Source organism: Lycium ferocissimum, chromosome 3 (assembly GCF_029784015.1).
Source record: "Lycium ferocissimum isolate CSIRO_LF1 chromosome 3, AGI_CSIRO_Lferr_CH_V1, whole genome shotgun sequence".
Classification (NCBI taxonomy): domain Eukaryota; kingdom Viridiplantae; phylum Streptophyta; class Magnoliopsida; order Solanales; family Solanaceae; genus Lycium; species Lycium ferocissimum.
Genome location: NC_081344.1, coordinates 52,491,793 through 52,503,328, shown reverse-complemented (window position 1 = coordinate 52,503,328; position 11,536 = coordinate 52,491,793).

Below are 11,536 nucleotides of genomic sequence, written 5' to 3'. Positions count from 1 at the left end.
TCATCGCCTTCGTTACGTATATCCTTGGAGGATCAACTGTCATATGAGGGATGCAATGGAATCATGAAAGTATCGAGGATCATGAGCTTTAGTAACTTTAGAGATAGAATCATTTGGAAGACATTATGGAACTCATGAAAGGGTATATAGCAAGGAACCATGCCTTACTGAAAGAAGGGTTAGCCTTACATACCTCTTTGCCTTCTTAGCTATTTAACGTTCACCTTCGAAGCTTGATTAATCTACATTTAGAAGGATTCGTACCATAGTTAAGCCTTAATGATACTTTTAAACCTAAAATAAAATAATTCATGATTTAACGACAATTGGGCAGCATTTCCCCTATTCCATCGACTTCCACTATACTACAATACAACTCCCAAACATCCACAATATCACAATCAAGTAATCACATTACATTAAGCCTTCAATATTCATTCTCATATCCAACTCATACTAGCAACTTCATACCAACTTTTGCACATTTTCATACAACGCTTCCTCATCACCATTATTACCTTCCATAACAAGATTATATCCATATCATACTAAGAATCATTACTCAAGTTAACTTACTACTCACAACCATCATAAAAACTACATTTAGACTACATTCTCTACTTCTTTCTTCTACCCAAGTTTTGCTACAACCAAGCATTCTCAATAATATGAAATAAGCATGGAAACTAACCTTTTTATCCCATAGGAACAAGCTTTGGAGCAGCTATCAACTTGTGCAAAAACCCTAGCTAGAATGCCCAAGTATTTCTTGAAATCCACCAACCCTAGGAAGCCTTCTAACACATGAACACTTTGATTCTTGCTATATGATCTTTGTAATATCTTGGGTTTGAGTAAAATATGTTTGGAGAAGGGTTTTGGAGCTTTAGAGAGTTTGGAAGAAATGTGGGAAATGAAAAATGAGCAAGGGTCGTCCATCCTTATAAAATAAAAATCTAACCCGACCCGATTATACGGCCTATTATACGGTCCGTATAATTGGACCTATAATACCACCAGGGATCACTCCTCTCTGGACAAAACCTACGAACCATTATACGGACCGTATAATTTTTACGGTCCGTACAAATAGCCGTACAACTGGAAATTTTCCGAATTCCATTCTCGTCGACTCGTTTGATTTCCAATCGTTGTGGAACCTTCTTGGTACTTATATAACACTTCATTAACCATACAATAGGCCCTATAGCATCCCTTCAAGATATTTCTAAATAAATATTAGCTCAAACATAGCGGAAACCTTCCGAACACGACTTACATTTCACATATCCGTATGACTTCAAAATCCTATGGTATTCACCTTAAGCTATCTAATACTTCCCTTAATCTCATAAGGATTTCATAATCACCTTAAGCTCACATTAGCCTATCCACAAGGCAACACATCCGGAATTTTCGAGATGTAACAATATATATATAACTAGAAATTAAACATGGATATATGTGTATGTTTAATTGATATTTTTTCTTATATCCCATTTCATTTTTTCCAACTCTTTTTTTTGTTTCCATTCCTTTTTATAATATTTTTCTTTTATTTTTATTTGATAGGAATGAGAGAATGTCAACCTTATCAAATATAAGTACTATTAACAATTTATACTAAGAAGAAAAAAAGGGACATATCTCAGTACTGTAAATTCCTCCTCGGATTTTTACATCATGATTTTTTTCTATTCTTTGTGTCTAAGTTCACATAAACTGATTTAATTAAGTCGTTTTATATTTAACCTGAAACGTTTTTAACATAATGTTATAAAGAATCATGAAAGATGATAGAATCACAAAAGACATGTAAAAAAATTGATTTCTTAAAAAGTAACAATATTAATATTTAACTATTTTAATATTTGTATAACCGCGCGAAGCGCGGACGAGTTGACTAGTATACGTCACGACCCAACCCCGTAGGCCGTGACTAGTGCCCGAGCTGGGCACTCGTACGCACCTACTAACTATAGTCAGTACACAGCAAGCATAATAAGAACTTATACATACAGAAAGACACGGCGCTGTATATATATGTACATATCGTGCATAAGCCTGCGAATGTCCAAAACACAACTGAACAGTAACTACCCACAACCCACACATATGTCTACAGACCTCTAAGAGTGACATCAGTATCATATGACGGGACAGGGCCCCGCCGTACCACTGAATAGACGTATACATATACAATGGAAGAGTCTGTACCAAAATGTAGGCTCCGAAGCAAGGGAGCACTCCAATATAGCAGAATAGATATCCTAGGCTGACGGATCACGAACGAGCGTGTACTGCGGCACGAAACGACCCCGAAGAAAGGGGTCGGACGGAATACACCGAGCATGTAAATGGAATACGAGAATAGAATCGTACTGAAGTAAGGAGTATAGAAAATTAGTACAGTAACCCGAAAATCACAAGGCTTTCCTTTGAAACATAAATCATGCATGTCCATATCATATCCAGTTCATTATGGGACTTAGAAACATAAGTGAATAGTCATCTTGTACATATGCATATATAACGTGTCTCGGCCCTCTAGTGAGGGACTCGGTAAATAAGATCATCATATACATATACATGTACATATAACGTGTCCCGGCCCTCTAGTGAGGTGTTATATCTCGCATTTTGTACGTTGGGATATTCCGTGTTAGTTGCGACAAGTTAAGGGCAAGGCCATTTTCCGGTTTTGTTTTAATACGCAAGCCACTTATGAATATTATTATTGGCATGGAATGTAAGGGCGAACTTGGAATTTGGAAATTTTAGTTCATGACATGTTGGAGTAGGCCCCACTCTTGGTTGGCCAAATTTAATTAGCTCAAAATTATGAGGGGTGCATGTGCTCATTCTACATTTGTAAGGGCCAAACATATATATATATATATTATGGATGACCAAGTCAAATTATTCATCCTTCATGATTTAAAGAAATTTCTAGAAATTTGAAGAAAAGTGGAGAAAAGAAAAAGAAAAGAAAAGAAAGCAAAGGGGTGGCCGGCCATGTGCATGGCCATGTGCCACTACTAGTACATATATATGTATATAAGTGATGAAAAATAAGACACACTTCATCATTTTGTGCTCTAGAAATTTCAAGAGAGAGAGAGGGAGAAAAAAAAGGGGAGTTCGGCCAAAGGGAGGGGCTGGCCGGAACTTGCCCCTCTAATTTGATCATGGAAAATTATTCTCCTTCTAGTCTTCTACTAATTGGAGGGTCCTCGTCGACGTGGAGTGGTTGTTGGAACAAGAAACCATTTGTTTTGCAAGAAGCAATCCTAGCCGTAAGGTGAAGATAAGTGGAAGAAGGTATGGTTCAATCTTATTTTTCATGTCTCATAGATGATTTGTGCATGTTGTGATATGTAGAAATGAATGAAATAAATGAAAGTGTGATGTTGAAGTTGTAGCCGTGTAGTGTAGTGTGGCCGTGGGAGTGAGATGTTATGTAGAAGTGAAGAATTAATTTTATTTAGTATGTTGGATTGTTGTGTTGTGGATATTATGGTGTGAAATGAAGGTTTGATGACTCAAATGGAAGTCGTAATTGTGTGGGCTGATTTGAGAGTTAATGTGATCTTAATGTAGTTTCTTGAATTTGTGAAAAATAATGTTATTGATGTATGGGATTGTTGGCGTAGTTTATGAATTTGGAAGAAGAAAATGTGTTATGAATGTTTCTAATAGAGTTGGGAGGTTTCGGGTGCATGGTGTGTTGGACGAGCTGTTTTGGAATATTGTGCGAATTGCTTGAAATGTCCTTAAATCATGTTTGAATGGTCTCGGATAAATACTTAAACGTATAATAAATTATGTTGGCTTGATTGCAGATGGTTCAATTGAATAAATGGAATATTGTCGACTTATGTAGAAAGGGATTGTTAATGTTGCAACGCGTTTGGAATTGATTCTTAATGTTGGTAGCATGATTGTTGGTATTGTTATTGAAGATTTGGCCGAGTCAAATTCTAGGGGTTGTTGGATTTATAGGGGAGATGCTGCCCAAATTTCCTTAGACAAAGTGGTGGTTGGAATGGGGTCCTTCAATGCTTATGGCAAATATCGGATGTCTAATGACATTATTGTGGATCGTGAGAAGCCGGGACGCAAGTTTGGATTAGTTTAGAGGGCGGCCAAGGTATGTAAAGCTCACCTCTCTTTCTTTGGCATGTCTTAGCGTAATTAGGCTATGATATGATCCCCGAGGTAATTCTACTCCTCCGATCCGAGCATGTTCATGATCTTTATTTGCTTCTTGATGTCCGTATTCGTAATGTAGTTAAATTGTGGTCCTTACGCTTTTGTAGGACAAAATATGAATGTGTATAGAAAGACTTTGTTTGTAAAAGAGTCTGTAACTACGAATGTCCATAACTTTCGTAGATGAAACCGGATGGCCCTGAAACCTTCGTAGGAAGTTTTGTAACATGTAATGACCTTAAACCTCCAAAGGCGGGCTCGGATCGGTTGATACTTGTCCGTGGGCCCGCAAGACATTCTGTGTGTGTAGTTCGATGGCTTGTTAAAAGAACCTAATAAAGTTAACGTCCAGACCCCCCCACGTGTGATTACTTATTTATCCGTTAAGTACGAAATAAGAATTCGTATATATATGATTACGATACGTGATTATGATGCCTAAAGTTCTATTTGATAAGTCCGGGATAATATCGGAAGAGATTTGATTTGGTCAATCCATCGCTAGTAAATGACAATTTGTCGATTATTCTACGTTAAGTACGTGTGAATTTATGAAATGAGAATCCGTATGCATATGATTTTGACACGTAACTATGATGGATAAAGTTTTATTTGATATGTTTCCGAGTAACGTTCGGAAGGAACTTGATACGACTATTGCTTTGGCTTGTAAATGATAATTCGTTTGATTATTCTATGGAATACGTACGAATGTTTTGAATGGCATATAGATCCCACGATTACGCTGTTCGTGCACATTTTTGTTACTTCCTTCGCCGAGTCCGGGCCGGTTACTATCGTGCGCACAATGCGAAGTATGATGAGCTTCGAAGTATGATGAGCGACTAATATTATGGCGTTATGATGTGTCGGCACGCCGAGCCCCTTTTCGGTAGATACCGTGGTTATATGATATGTTGTGTGACGGAGATGCGGGGAGATATAAAAACTTCCGAAGTATGATGAGTTGTGGCGCCCAAGGCGGGAGAGGGCGACCACGTTCGTCCATAGGGTCTATTACGGCCGCATAGGGTGTATGATATGATAATCGATGATGCGATGACATGATGATTTGATAATGTGATGATGCGACAATTTGATAAATACGATTCCGATGATTCGGTAATATGATGATTCGTTTAATCGATGATATGACATATATATATATATATATATATATTATTCGAAATACGATCGTTTATTCGGAGCGGTGGTGGGGCAAACCCATGGTGGGGCAAACCCGGTGGCGAGGCAAAATTCCGCATGGTTTAGGCGAATCCCACATTGGTTTAGGCGAATCCCGCATTGGTTTAGGCGAATCCCACATCGGTCAATGTCAGCTATTATGATATGATCTATTTTCTATATATATGAGACAAAAAAAAATAATAACAAATACGCTAAGCCTTCTGACATTCTGACTACTAAATCTGTTTTCTGTACTTCGCATATGATTTCCGAATTGACATGATTATGATATGTTTTGCTCACCGGCATATGTATATACGTGATAAGTGTTACATAGGCAAATTATGACTCTCCGATTCCTATACTTGTTTTCTGTGGTTTTTCGTTCCGGTTATGATTCTGTTAATGGATTTCCCGCTTTGCATACTCAGTACATATTCCCGATCGGACCCCTTTCTTCGGTGCGTTTCGTGCCGCGTGTACACCCGAGTGTAAGTCGAAGATATTAGCCGAAGATGTTCCGGCGGGGATTAGCGAGCTCCACTTTCTCGGAGTGCGGCCGAGTCTATATATATATGTGTTATGGTATCTGATTATGTTAGAGACTTTGCAGACAGTGTCATATGTATAGTATGTCGGTCTGTAAGCGCTCCATAAGCCGTTGTAGTGTTATACATGATATTACAGATTTTGTACGGTTGCAAGTTTTGTTTGATTTGAAAAAGATATAAAGTATGTTCGTTTTTCGAAAATTTGCATTATGCATTTATGATGCAGTTGGGCCCATTATGCCTACGAGTATTATGATAGTCAGAGGGTTCGCTCGGCCCTAAGTAAGGGTCGGGTGCCCATCACACCCTATCGGATTAAGGGTGTGACATGAGGGACTCGGTGAAATGATCATATATATACCGTACCCGGCCCTCTAGTGAGGGACTCGGTGAATAGAATCATATATATACCGTACTCGGCCCTCTAGTGAGGGACTCGGTGAATAGAATCATCATATGCCATCCTGGCCACCATCCCCATATCATCATATCATCATGTCATCATATCATCATGTCATCATATATATATATACCGTGCATCGCCTACAGTTGAGGGACTCGATGAACAATGCAGTGAAACTGTGCACGAATACATACCCGGCCCGGGACTCGGTGAAAGATATAGTAACAGTATGCACGAGCACAATAGTGAGCAACCATATGCACATAAATCATCTTTTAGGACTCGATAGGTAAGTAGACAAATCAACGCTCGAGTATCCGAATAATAGTCACACTCAGGACTCTTGAAATATCATTACGAAATCTGTCACATAACGTCTCAGGGTTCATAAACATGTATCCAGCCAATCCGAGCCCGCCTATGAAAGTTACGGGCATTATTCATTAGAGAATCCTCTACGAACATATCATAGCAATCCGAGACCATATATGAAAGTTAGGGACATCATACATTATAGAACACTTTTGGAACAGGATTTCTTTATGCATCATTTACTATCCAAACATACAAAAGACTCAAGGGAAATAGCTCGACTATTTTGAGAATGCGAATATCAATAAGTGAATAAGAATCGTAGACATGCTCAGATCGTAAGAATAGAGTTACCCCAAGGCTCGTATCGTATCATACTTACGTCTAAGACATGCCAAAAGAAAGAAAGGTAAGCTTTACATACCTCGTCCACTTCCTAAGCTAATCCGAACTTAAGTCTCGGCTTCTCAAGATCTACAACAACGTCATTAGGCACCAAACATTAGCTATAGGTACTTAGGAATCCAATCTTAAGCTAGCACTTCATTTACTTTAAATTCGGGCAAAGAATTCCCCTATAAATTCAACAAACCCGAGGATTCAACTCGGCCAAATTATCAACAACAATACCAACAACCATACTAACAACGTTAATAAGTAATTCAATACATATTCTAACGTTAGTAATTCCTTTCTATATAATTCGACGGCATTTCATTTACATTCAATTCAACCACATACAATCAAGCCAACACCAATGATCACCCGTTCAAATACCATCCCGAGAACATTCAAACAAGACTCAAGAACACTTCAAACAATCCGCATAATATTCAAAACAGCCCAACCAACATTCAACACCACCCGAAACCTTCCAAATTCAATAAGAACAACAACAACACATTTCTTTCTTCCAAATTCATGAACTATACCAATAATCCGCACGTTAACAACATCATTCTCATAAATTCAAGAAACTATATTAAAATCACATTAGCTTCTAAAACAGCCCACAACGATTACAACTTCAATTTGAACCATCAAACCTTCATTTTCATCATAGAATCTACAATAACAACAACCAAGAATACTAAGTAAATTTAATTCATTCCTACTACACAAAACAGCCCACTCACGGCTACAACACCAACACACATAATTTCATGAATTTCATCCATTTCTACACCCAACAACACGCACAACCATCCATAATACATGAAAGAGGAGATTAAACCTTACATTTTCCACTCAACTTCTCAACTTGGCTAGGGTTTGTAAATTGCAAAAATGAATGCTTTGCTTGCTCCAATAACCACTCCACGTTATAGAGGACCTTCCAATTGGTAGAAAAGCTAGAAGAAAATTATTATTTTTTTTGATCAATTCTCACACCCTCAATTTCGGCTAGCCATGGCTGAAACTCTCTCCAAGTTTCTCCAAGGTTCTCAAGTTGAAAATGATGAATAATTATCTTGCTTGGTCATCACTTATCAATATATAGATATATACATAGCCCATACAAGGTGGACATATGCCCCCCCTCATGGCTTGGCTCAATCAAATTTTGCCAAGCCATGTGGGTGCCATACGACCACACTTGCCACTTGGTCATTTTCATGAAATATTTTTTTTTCCAACTTTTAGCCCCTAATTTTCCTCAATATTTCCATCCAATAAAATTATAAGCAACTTGTGCATAAAAACAAAACCGGAGGTTACAAGTCTCACCCTCGCATTCTCAAAATTGTCTTGTCCTTAACTTATCGCGATTAGCTCGGAATGTCCCAACGTACAAAATACGGGATATAACAGTATATAATATAAAGCTAGGCATAGACAATCCTATGTGGCACCTTTCTATGACCTCCATTGACATTTATCTTTTTTCTCAATTTTTTGACATTTTCCTCTTCATTTCTCTATTTTACTAAATAAAATAAAATATTAAAGGTTTCATCACTTACTCATAATAAAGACTCACTCACCATTTAATGTCATTATTTTTGCCATCACTTCCCCTATAATTATTGTGATTACTTTGTATGAAATTTATTATGAGTAAAAGCAATGAACCTTCCCCTCATTCTACTCATTCAATTCAATTAAATTCAATTTTAAGGATCTATATATATATATATATATATATATATATATATATATATACATACATAAACACACACATACATTTTTTGCATCATTATTCTCATTGATTGTATTTAAAAGCCTAGGTAAAGGCAATAAATAATTATAGTAAATAATTGAGAGTAATGAAGAGTCATAGTATGGGCACTGTTACCTACAAAGTGAAGAACGAGGATGTGAGGCAATAAAGTATTGCACTAATAAATGATAATGAAGAGTGGTAGAGTCATTTTGAAACCGGAAAAGGGTCAAAAATACCCCTGTACTATTGGAAAAGGGTCAAATATACCCCTCGTTACACTTTGGGTCCAAATATACCCCTGCCATTATACTATTGGTTCAAATATACCCCTCTTCCATTAAAATTATCCAAGATGGACATTCAATCTTACGTGACATTGACATTTGATGAGGTGGATGCCATGTGGTATGCCACCTCAACACGCCTAACCTATTTTATCCCTCACCTCTATTTGTTCGTTCTACCACCACTAAAATTTCATTCCCCTCCACTACCATTACCACCATTACCGCCCTTAAAATATCTCTTTGGAGGTAATTTCTTCTTAACTTCATTGTTTTTACCCTTTTAACAATAATTTCAGTGGTGGGTTTGAGTGAAATATTGAATATTATTCAGGTTAACTTGTATTTGCAGATGCTTACGGAAGAAAAGTATTCTTCAACTATGAAAAGCGTTTTGGGATGCGAAATCCTCCTGAAAAAGTATTAATCTTATCTAAGTCGAGATAAACTTTTTATGCTTTCATTTAGTTTGTTTGTAATTTTCCATCAGTGGTTCTTCTATAACTATTTATTGACTACTAGATTAAAAGAAAAAATTGGTTTCGCTGACTAGTATGTGGATGACTAAATTTGGTGCTTCTTGTAAACAAAATGAAGCAAAGTTGTCCGAATCTTTCGGCACTAGTATGTGGATGACTAAATACGGCTCTTGTAATCAAAGTGAAGGAAAGTCATGGAATCTTTACAATGTGATGTAGCCGTTGCTTGTTGAAAGGGGAAGGGAACTTTAGGGGCGGTAATGGTGGTGGAGAGGAAGGAAGAATAAATAGAGGGGAGGGGTAAAATGGGTTAGGGTGTTGAGGTGGCATGCCACGTGGCATCCACCTTATCAAATATTAGCGCCACATAGGATTGAATGTCCACCTTGGACAACTTTAATAGAAGAGGGGTATATTTGAGCCAATAGTATAACAGTTGGGGTATCTTTGGACCCAAAGTATAACGAGGGGTATATTTGGCCCTTTCGATAGTACGAGTAGTAGTTTGTCAAAAAACGGGCCGGCCAAGCCCAACCCGACCCTAAGCCTCGTGGGCCAAGAATTTGATGGCTGGGGCGGGCCGGACCCTTGCTTGGGGCCTTAAAATGGCCGGCCAACCGTACTAAGGAAGCGATAAATAACAAGCGAGCCGACCCCCTTCATTTTTTTTCTAATTATTTTTATAAGAAAATTTGTTTTCAATCTAAATTTAAACCTCTAAGTATACCAATTTGTTATATTTCTAACATACAATTATATTGAAGTACATAATTTTACGACAACTTATATAAAACAAATGTAACACCTCGTAGCTTAAGGCAAAGGTTTGACTCATAAGATGATAACATAATGAAACCAATATGAGGGTTATAGGAAGTGTTTTGAAAACTAATCAAGTCATAAGAAATGTCTTTGGGCAAAGCAAAGTTGGAAGCCCACTACGGGGCATGTTTGCAAGTGAGTTTATAGAAGGTCTTACTTCCAATGACCATAACCCCTTTATTTATTAGGAATTTGGGAAAAATTCCTGAATGAAAGTTGTAGCCCTTTGAAATACCTTTTCAACGGTATATTATGGGGGTCAAACGGACATCTGTACAAAGAGTTATGGCCGTTTTTTGAAGAGCAGTCTTAGTGTCCGTTCACCGATCATGTTATACAACCGGTTATACGGTCTATAATTTTATACGGACCGTATAACTCGTCCGTACTTCAGGACGCTCCAAACCGATGTTCTGTTCCACCATGATAAAATATGGTCATATTATACGGACCGTATAACTTTATACGGACCGTATAATATGTCCATATAACCTCCGCCCTCATTTTTGTATAAATCCAAGTCTCGAGTTCTTCTATTTCATTATTCACAATTCCAAGCCCTAGCAACAATCCAAAACATCAAGGTAAGTCAATCCAAACCCTTCCAACTCAATTCTAACATATATATATATCTAATAATCTAAGCAAGAAATCATTGTTCATAAACTAGGTTTTCAAGAAACCCATCTCTCAAGGTTCAAAGAATCAAGATTTAGGAAATCTTCTCCAAAAATTCAAGTCTTTAATTCAAGATTTTGGAGCATTACGTGTAGAGTTACTATCTATGTGTGGGAACATCATTGTTCTTCCCACGCCTCATAATCCATAAAGTATGAAACTTTACAAAACTAGGGTTTCTATTCTACACCATACATACTCGATAACCACAGTCCATGTTCATGATTATATTATGTATGAATTGTTATAATTCCATCATTTAGTTCTTAATATTTCTTTATGATTATTGAGAATCGTCCGTAATCCATGAAAACCCATATCTTGTATTCCATGGGTTCTTGCGTAAATGTTTTAAATAAAAATACTTATTTCAGAAAATCTCATCACAAGTTTTCATGCAAATTTTATTTATAACTATGTTTCCAGATCAAAATACATACATG